Here is a 10,144-nt window from a genome sequence, read left to right as displayed (position 1 = left end):
AGCCCAAGAGTTGGCGGTGGGTGGTGATGACTAGCTGCCTTCCTTCTAGTCTTACACTGCTAAACTAGGGACGGCTAGTGCAGATATCCCTCGTGTAGCTTTGCGCGAAATTCAAAACAAACCAAACGAAACTAGGCAAATTATGTCACTAAGGTTCTATAGGCGACGGGAAAATTGTGTTGCTAAGGTTAGTGCTGCGATGTTTACAGTTTTCATTTATATATTTAATTGTATTACGTGTGTTCTACAAAGGCAGATAGTGTTAGTAGGTAGATTGTATTGCTAAAGTTATATAGGTGGATGGTATTACTTGGCAAATTGTGTTACTAAGGTTTGGGCTCCAGGGCGGATGGTTTTTCTATAAATAGTTCAATAGGATGATGAGCTCAGTGTCTCAACGTGTTTCAACTTGTGATTACTTCATCAATGTCTTGATTTAACTATATATCCTAAAAATGTAACTATAATATTTATATTTTTTATTGGTTTAGCATAAAAATAAAGGTGTTCTTGTCTCAATATTTCATTTTACTGTAGTTTTCATTTATAATTTTTTGTATTACAAAGGCAGATGGTGTTTCTATAGGTGGATAATGTTACTTCCTTAGAATTGCATACAGATTTCAACTTGTCTCGACCTATGTTTATAGTTTTAATTTATATACGTAACTGTAGTACACATGCTTCTATAGGCAGATAGTGTTATTAACGCATTTAACATTCTGCTTAAAAGTTTTTATCACACTTAATGTTTCGTTTTTATAAATATTGAACGAGTATAGTCGATTGTGTTCTATATGATTTAGTACATATTTAACGTACTGTAGTATAGTTTTTGCTTCTATATTTAATTCACATAACAAAAACTTATGATTAATATACACTATATGTACGATGACTTTCTTGAGTTGTGGGAACAGATGAACATATGGCAATAAGACTGGTCATATTTCTTTACAAGTGTTTCTTTACTGACCCTTTACTAGGGATTTCCAATGAGAAGGGACGCAACAGCATGTGGACTGTATACACCTTGCAATGCACACAGCTGCTGACAAGACCTTTTGTCCAGTACCAGAGCTCATTGGGTTGGCTGGAAATGTAACAAAGTCTTGATCAAAACACTATATCATTCATCAATGTTACTTCATTTATTAAAGTATTTAACGATTTGTATAATTCTTAAGTGAAAAGATAATTCATGTTACCATAGCATTGTTTCAAAATCTGTGTGAGAAAACATCTGTTTTGGAATAGTAGTTTTTCTGAGCCTATTAACTGAAATCTTACATGTTTAGTTTCCATTGAATGATTTATTCATTTATTTATGTAGTAGCATATCTTTAGTACGATGTCTCGTGATAAATTCAGTGTTTGTTTTCACATATTGTTACACAAATAAGAAATATAGACTCTTCTGAAATAGTCATATGCACATAATGTACAAAAGTTGTATGAAAGCTAATCCTCTATTTTATAAGCATATTAGTTTTGTTTCTTGTGATACAACCTAATTCCCCATCACCTATCCTTCATTACAAATTATATATGTATGTTAGTTGTCGTTTTGAAAACAATCACTTTCAGTACTCCTTATTAAAGACCTTTCAAAAGTTTATGATGACTAGAAATACTTTTTGTCATTTCAGAACACTGAGTAATAAAATGAAAAGCATAAAAATACGTTTTATTCCCACATTTTAATGTTTTAAGTTAGTCAAGCTATTTTTTACTTGTATAACGAAATATCTTAACTGTTTTACTCCTTTTTCCCATTATAAAGTGGATGAAAAAGGTAAACAGATCTTTGTTAAAAACTGAAATACAGGAAAGTATAAACAAAATTTATTAAAAAGGGAGATAATTCCGTCTCGTTATTTCTCATTATTTTATTAATTGAATTGATTATGTTTGTTTGAAGTTAAGCACAAAGCTACACAATGGGCTATCTGTGCTCTGCCCACCACTGCTACTGACTTTAGGAGACAAATTCTCTCTATAGAGTATATTTGAAATAGAGACATAGGCGCTCGAAGAAAGGGGCAAGAGAGGGCATTTGCCCCCTTACATTTCACCAATAAATTACAGGTATTATGATGTAAACTTAACATCGTAGTTAAACTAAATATTTTTAGTATTTTTTATTAAAACTGTAAATTTGTGTTTACGTTTAAACAAACATGACACATATTATTTTAGTCTGTTGACTTACGCTGTACACATATGTTTTGACCCCTTCCTCATGAATACAGACACGATGAGAACGGTTAAACTTCATATCGTATCAGTTGTATATGTCTGTTTGATATTATCATTTGCTGTATGCATTTATTATTTGTCGCCAAAATAGTGGGATCGTGGCTAAGCTGGAGGTTGTATAGTGCTAAAATTCGCGGTTTGATACTTATTGTAAATACAACACAATAAAACCTATTATACAGCTTTGTGTTTGACAAACTAACAAAAATATTGTCCTACTACAGGCGTGAAAACTGGGTATAGTTATAGAGATCAGTAAAACGAATCATCATTTCGGAAAAAGATTTATTTGTTTGAAATTAAGCACAAAGCTATACAAAGGGCTATCTGTGCTCTGCCCACCATGGGTATCGAAACCCGGTTTCCAGCGTTGTAACTCCGCAGACATACCGCTGTGCCATTGGAGAGCCGGAAAAAAGAATGTGACGCGTGAACCAATTAAAAAGTAATAAAAACAACCAAACAAAAATTTTATAATTAAATATTCTCAACTAATTGCACATATATAGTATATAGTAAAAACTATTAATTTAATATGTGATGTTTTAATACAACGGCATTATGGCAACCCATCGACATTTAGAATTCTTCGCTATCATTAGTTTATTGTGTGATATAATGATATTTGAGTTAGGAAGCACACTATGTTAATATAATAATAAGTTGGCAAACAAGGACTTATAAACACAAGGAAGAGTTTTATTAATGGTAAAACATACTACATCTTCTTCAGGCATTTTGTCATTATTGTAAATCATCAAAATTATTCGCTAATAAATCATCCAAAACGGTAAAAATACTGAAATTTACAGTGATGTTACCTACATTTTCTGAAAGACTTAAACAATTAAGTAATTAAATAATGATTTCCATATCAGGCACGCGGAAGTTATTATTCCTTCTTTCGACTACAGTTCTGTTTTAGTAAAACCAATACAACACGTTCTTTAAACTTGCCCAACTTTACTTGGCTCCTACATATTGATATTGTTACTTATCTGCTTGTTTGTTAATTTGGGGTATAAATTATTTCTGGGGAACTTCAGCAATACAAGTACTTTCTTAATTAAAACTAGTTTATTCTTTCTCGATACAACTTTGTAATACACAGTAATTTCACAATCAATACATTTCTCGTCTCTTTACTTAACAACTTTTATAATACACGCTATAAATCACATCGATTCACAAGCTCGATAACTTCGCTCTATGCAATCACTGCAAAACACACACAATTTACGGCTCAACGTCACTACTGTTTGGTTGACTCAATTATCTGTATATCGCTGGCCTCTCTGCCAGGCTTATATAGTAAAAAAGGGGGCATTTAGATCACACTCCAGCTGCCGGGCAAATTCATGATTATTCGAGAAACTCCAGCGCTCATGCTCCCAGCGTCACGCGACTTCCGTTGTCGTAACAATATGCCAACGCCCTTTCCTCACAAACGTCATACTCCTTCTTTCGATTAATACTGCCACCTCTTGTTCTCATCGGGATTTAGGTCCTTTAACGACCCGGGAGGGTCAGGTTCTTAATAGACCTCTTCCTCCCTCCTGTACTATTGTTATTTTTATTCTATGTTTTGGATTTTTGGGTTTGGTTGTTAATCTATTTCTATTTACGACTTTCCTTTTCAGGGCTACGTTCACATTATGCTTTCTGGTTGTGTGTGATTTTGGACTTATGTATGCTGTGTATTTGTATACCGTATTCTTTGTGGTAGTATTGGTGTTAGGTGTTCAATAGCTATTTTAATGATAAGTGTAATACTGTCATCTTGGTTTTGAGGGTTTCTGTATTGTGCTGTATTCTGTATCGTAGAATATGTTTTTGGCGGATTCTGTTACTTTATTTATTGCTTCGTTTTGTTGTATTTGGGCGTTTATTGGTTGTGTGTCCTTCGTTTGTTTTGGAGTGTTTTCAGTTACAGTAATGGTGGTTTTCATTTCAAATCACTTTGAATTTTTTCATAGTTGCGCGCGCATTATCATTTGAAATCTCACTTACCATTTAGTACAAATGTGGCGGTATCTAGCGACAAAATGTAAATTAAACAAAGTTCAGTGTTCATTGATCTTCCCAGTACCCTGCACACTAACACCCATTTTATTCAAGTCAGATGATGCTTCATTTAAGGATAGCTTTGATATGCTGATTGAGAATGACGAACACCATCTGTGGTATTTTGTATAACACTCTGAACCATTTTCGAAATTTTCCAAATACAACTTATTATTCTCAGTATACTTCTGGTGAAATTTAGTTCTTTTAGGGACGGGAGCTATGAAAATATAAAATCTTCAAGTCGTTTTATTTCTTCTATTTTATAATAACACGGTATACTTTTGAAATCACTACTTACAGAAAATTAATATTAATAACTGGAATAATTTGTCTGCTTTCTAATGTTTAATGCAAATATGGTTCACTCAATAGTTTCATCATTACAGTTTTATTCACCCTCAAGCCAGTATGGTGTTCATTTCTATATTTTATATATCTCACAATAAGTTAAATAAGCTGTATTACATGTAAATCCATGGGGTTATACTCAAATAATTTACTCACTAACTATTCCTTCCCTCCCAATGGCTCAGCAGGAAATCTGAAGGCTTACAACGCTAAAAACCAGGTTTCGATACTCGTGGTGGGCACAGCACAGATAGCCCATTGTGTAGCTTTGTGGTTAAAAACAAACAAAATTTTCTGCTCCCGGCATCTCAATGTAATGTTTATCAAGCCACGTGTTAATGGGTTTCCCTTTCGGTCAAGTGCGAAACCATCATCTGTGCACCTGAATGTAAAAGACCGTGTGTTGTTTTCATGGAAGTGATAATTTAGCAGCTGGGGGTGGATGGCCGCTCAAGGTTAATATATAATCGAATGACGAAAGGCAAGATGATCGCATGCAACTACTCTTCCCATGCTCTGTCAGTTCCAAACAAAACTGGCAGGCAAAAGGTGAATGAGCGAGAATAAATAACCATTACTTTTATATATCCTACCCTGAAGCGACCCACTTCAGGGCAGAGCACTGAACCAAGAAATATCAAACAACTTTTGCACAGAAGACGCAAAGCAGGTTTTCAACTTGTAACTTACGCTACAAACTTTTGAAGTTTCTCAATCTGAACAGCAGAACGCGAGGGGGAGAGGTCAGTGGTTTCTTAAACTACATAAGTTTTTCTTCAGCCAGAAAGAAAAAGCTGCTGTTGTGAGCAAATATTAATTGTTTTATGATTATGGTTGTGTTTATCTTTCATATATTATTTCCTTACATCGTTTAGTTTATCTATGAATTTTTGATTTCAATAAAACTCTAAATCACCTTCTACATAACCAATTGTGTTTTGAATAAATATGTATGTATGATGAAACTGACACCAGCTTCCCTAGCGGTGACGAACAGGTACTATTAATATAGCAGAATAGTATGTAAGTTTATGATCGCATAAAGTTGTACTCTCGTGACCTAATCTGTGAATAAATACTCTGTCAGAAGCTTCATTAAGAAACCGTGAGAGTCACCAAACAGTTAGTGAATTATTGTTGTTTATCACTCGGTTTGTTATTGATATTAAAAGGAATTTTTGGAATATTGTATTTGCTGTATATATATATATAATAATTCACAACGAACATCTCACGTGCTCAACAATACGTCTCTCTCTGTCCGCAGTTCAATTACCCATTGTTGCCGTCACGTCTTGACCGTCTTATATGTACAAGAATACCGAATCTAGTAACCTTTCGCGGTTTCATGAACGTTCTAGAAGTGCATGAAGTGTTACTAGCGTCACGTGACCTCCGCTGTCATAACATAGCGTTTGTTATAGCGCGACTGTGGAAATTAAGTGTATTGCAAAGTTGTATTCAGAAAGAGTAAACTAGTTTTATTTAAGAAAGGACTTGTATCGCTAAAGTTTCTTCGGAAATAATTTTTACGGAAAATTAACTTACGAACGGAGGCGTAACAATATGAAGGCTAGACACTTATTCGATCACAGAATAGTTCATTTTACTACTCAACAGCTTTTAACTGACGTACATTATTGAAAACAGTCCGTCTTCATGTTCTCACAGAAGTAATGTTTCAATTCTAACATCTGATGCATCAGCCTCAACAATGAACAATTTCTTGAAGTTTAGCATTCTTAGGGTTGGCGAACTTCAAAAACATGTTCTTTAGTTTCTGGAATGCCATCTGCTGAGCTTGTTCCCATTCATCGTGTTGGGTTGGCCTTTCTTGGTCAGGTCGATCAGTGGTGCAGCGACTTTAGAGTAGTTTGGGATGAATTTCCTATAGTATCCCATTAACCAGGTAGGAGCTGACTTGCTGCTTGGTTGTTGAAGCTGATGATGCATCTTGGTTAACTTCTCATCTATGGCTATCTGTTGGTTGCCCACCTTGTCTCCAACAAAGTCTAGAACAGAACAGCTGATATAACACTTATATGATGTGATGATCAGATTTGCTGCCCTCACTTGCCTGAACAGCTCTCTGAGTTTCTTGAGATGGCCTCCCCATCTGACTGTGTGGGTCAGAACGTTGTCCACATAATGCTCGATAATGATGGTTTTATAAAATATCTTCCTCATTATGTTGTTGAATGTTGCTGCTCAGTTCAGTAACCCAAACAACATCCTCTAGAACTGGTAACATCTGTTTGGTGTTATAAAGGATATCTTCTATTAGATAATGTCTACATCAAGATCTGCCAATAATCTTTACTAAGGTCAATCTTTGTAAAGAACTTGGCCCCGTCTAATTTTTCCATGATAGCCTTTGGGTTGCCCATAGGTTCAGAGTTGAACTTCTTCATGAGGTTCACCTTCTGGGAATCTCTGCAGAAGCAGTTTGAGCCATCCCTCTTCATCATGATTACCACTGGTGATTAGTAGGCTGAATTAGAAGGCTTAATGGTTCTGGCTTTTAACATCACCTCAACTTCTTCCTTGATTAGGCCTCTCGCTGCACAAGGTATCTGGTAGGGTTTCAACTTGACTATATCCCTAGTTGTGGTCTCGATCTTGGGTTCACGAGGTTTGTCTTGCCTAGTCTATTTGTGGAGACATCTATGTACTAGCACAATAGGTTTGCAACTCTTTCTTCTGCTTACCAGTCAGTTCTTCACTGATGTTGACATTTTTGTATGTATCATCTCCACTCAGAAGTCTTCGTCTTCTATGACAAAGTGACCATTTTCTGGTTCTGCACCTATGACAACCTCATCTACATTGTCCATCTCAGCTTCAACAGCTGCACTAATTGGTCTTCTTCCCTCTCAAAGTACCTCTTTAACAAACTGCCGTAGTAGATCTTGGTCTTCCCATCCACTTTCACTTGATAGTCTATTATGTTGACCACTTCCTGCACTTCAAAATGTCCTTTCCACTGCAGGGTGAGTTTGTTGTTCCTGTGGGAAGCAGAACCACGACCTTCTTTCCAAACTTGAAACATCAATCCTTGTCATTGAAGTGTTTCTAATTGCCTAAAGTAATTTGACAGATCTCTTCCGGTGTGTTTCTGAGGTCTAACACATACTGGTATGTGTTCTTCACTTCTGACTCTTCTTCTCCTGTTCACATTCTTTCAATATCTACATAAGACTTCATATTCTTCTTCCGTACAATAACTCAAAGGGTAAAAATCTTGTACTTGATTGTGGGACCTCTTGGTAAGCAAATAATACTGCTTGTAAGTACCTGTCACCAGTCACGTGGACTCTCCTGGCACATCTTTTTCAGCACACTCTTTCTTTCTCACTGTTCCATCAATCCAATCACACAGATGTACCTTGCTCATCATCTGGTCATCAGATATTAGACTGATTCTCAATGCTGCACTGATGCACCCACTGTTTCATAGGACTTTCACTTTCTTGTCCCCGACATAGCCTTCACCTAGTAGTATGTTGTGGTTTGTTAACACCTCTCAGTGTTTGTCGCATGCTAAAATCACTACTGCTACTGTTTTTTATCTGTTCACTAACTTGAGCAGACCATCAATCTGCACATTCCAAATGAGTGTAAGGCTGTAATCAAAAAGTTGCCACAAAACTTTCAACATAAAGCAGCTGGAGCTACACACAAAGATGGTGCTGCCATGAAACAAGAAAAGAGTGAGTGTGACCATGGATATTACTACCAGAGGAAACAGAATAAAGACAACCTCATTTTACAAAAATCATAGCATCTCTTCTCCTTTTTGTCTGTTAACCTCTTGTCACCTTTTTTGGCATCTGCTTCTGGTCAGTCACCCCTGGTTTCAACTTTAACAGGTTATTCTTGAATTTGCCATATACTGTTCTACTAGTTTGCTCATCTTTTCCACGTCTTTTGGTGCTCTCTCTTTTTGAAACAGTGACATGTCAGTAAAGCACATGATCATGAACTGTTTCACATATCAATAGATCTGCCAGTCCTTCAAAACTGTCTCCACACTTGGCCATGTCAGTCTACTTGTGAAGTAGTGCCATAGATGTGCCACAAACTGAAATACAGTTACTCCAGTGTTAGGTTTGACTTCTTTGAAATTCCAATGAAAACTTTCCTTGGTAGGTTCATAGCATTTCAGCAAGCCCATTTTTAACTTATCATAGTCCATGGCATCTCATGAGGTCATGCTTGCATACACTTGTAGGGCTTTTCCTGTGAGAAGGGGGCTGAGACAGACTGCTCAGTCACCTTTTTTCCACTTCTTACTTTCATACCTCTCAAGAAAAGCATTCATCTCGTATTTCTGTTCAACAAACTTAGGCAGCTTGGGTCAGCTGGTCTGACCCATTGTCGTTCTTGGGTCATTTGTTTTTCTGTTGTGTGAGCTTGGCAATCTTAATTTGTGCTCTTATTATCTCTATTTCCAGTCTCTCTTCATTTCTTCTTTCTCAGTTTGAGCTCTTATTCTCTCTCTATATATTTTTTCCAGTCTCTTCCTTCTCTCGTTTTCTTCTTTCACTTTTGTGTTCTTATTCTCTCTGTTTCTAGTCTCTTTTCTCTCTCCTTTTCTTCATTCTCTTACTCTCTTCTTTGCTACTGCTCTCCTCTCTCTCAATCCTGTTGTTGTTCAACAAACTCTCATAGATCACCATCTTTGAGTCCAAGTCGCTTGTCTCTCTCTCTATCCACTTATCAAATCAGTTGACATGGTTGTATAGCATGATTGCAATCTCTACAATATTTTCATCACCACTATAGCTGTGCATATATAGGTCATTTTCCCCACTGTTTTGGTCCATTTCTCTGCCATTTACTTCTGTAGTATCCTAGCTAGCTCTCCAATATCATGTATTATAAGTATGGTCTGGATTCTTTACAGTATGTGTCTGTGTTATTTTGGCGATAAATTTCAACAACAAATAAACAGCACAGAATCCACTTGTTTTAAAATAATCTATTAAAATAAGTCAAGCATATATAAAAATGTGCATTACACAGTTGATTACTACAGTCATTCTCAGAGCTTTAAGTAATCGTCTCTTTTTGTCAAAGACCACACAGGCTGGGTCTTTTACTTTAGAACACAACTGACAAGACGAATTATCCTTCTGTGCTCTGTTATTACAATACAATCGATGATAATTTCACTTTAAAACTAGGTACTATAAACTCTTTCTGCCAAAACTCACAAACACACAGTCTAGATCTCTTTCTCTCTATATATATAAATAACTTTTTGACACAACTAGAAAAATTCAGATGGTTTGAGTAACATGACATTAGTTCACAACAATAGAACTATATAATGAATGATTCATTAACAGTTAAGTAAACAATCTTGGCCAAACTGTCACTTCTAAAAATAAGTTAACTTTAATACTCACACTATGTAAACTATCAAAATCATAATGCTCATATTAAAATTAAACAGTCATGTATATAT

This window comes from Limulus polyphemus, unplaced genomic scaffold, assembly GCF_000517525.1.
Source record: "Limulus polyphemus unplaced genomic scaffold, Limulus_polyphemus-2.1.2 Scaffold1071, whole genome shotgun sequence".
NCBI classification, from domain to species: Eukaryota; Metazoa; Arthropoda; class Merostomata; order Xiphosura; family Limulidae; genus Limulus; species Limulus polyphemus.
Note: the sequence above shows the minus strand (reverse complement) of the source record.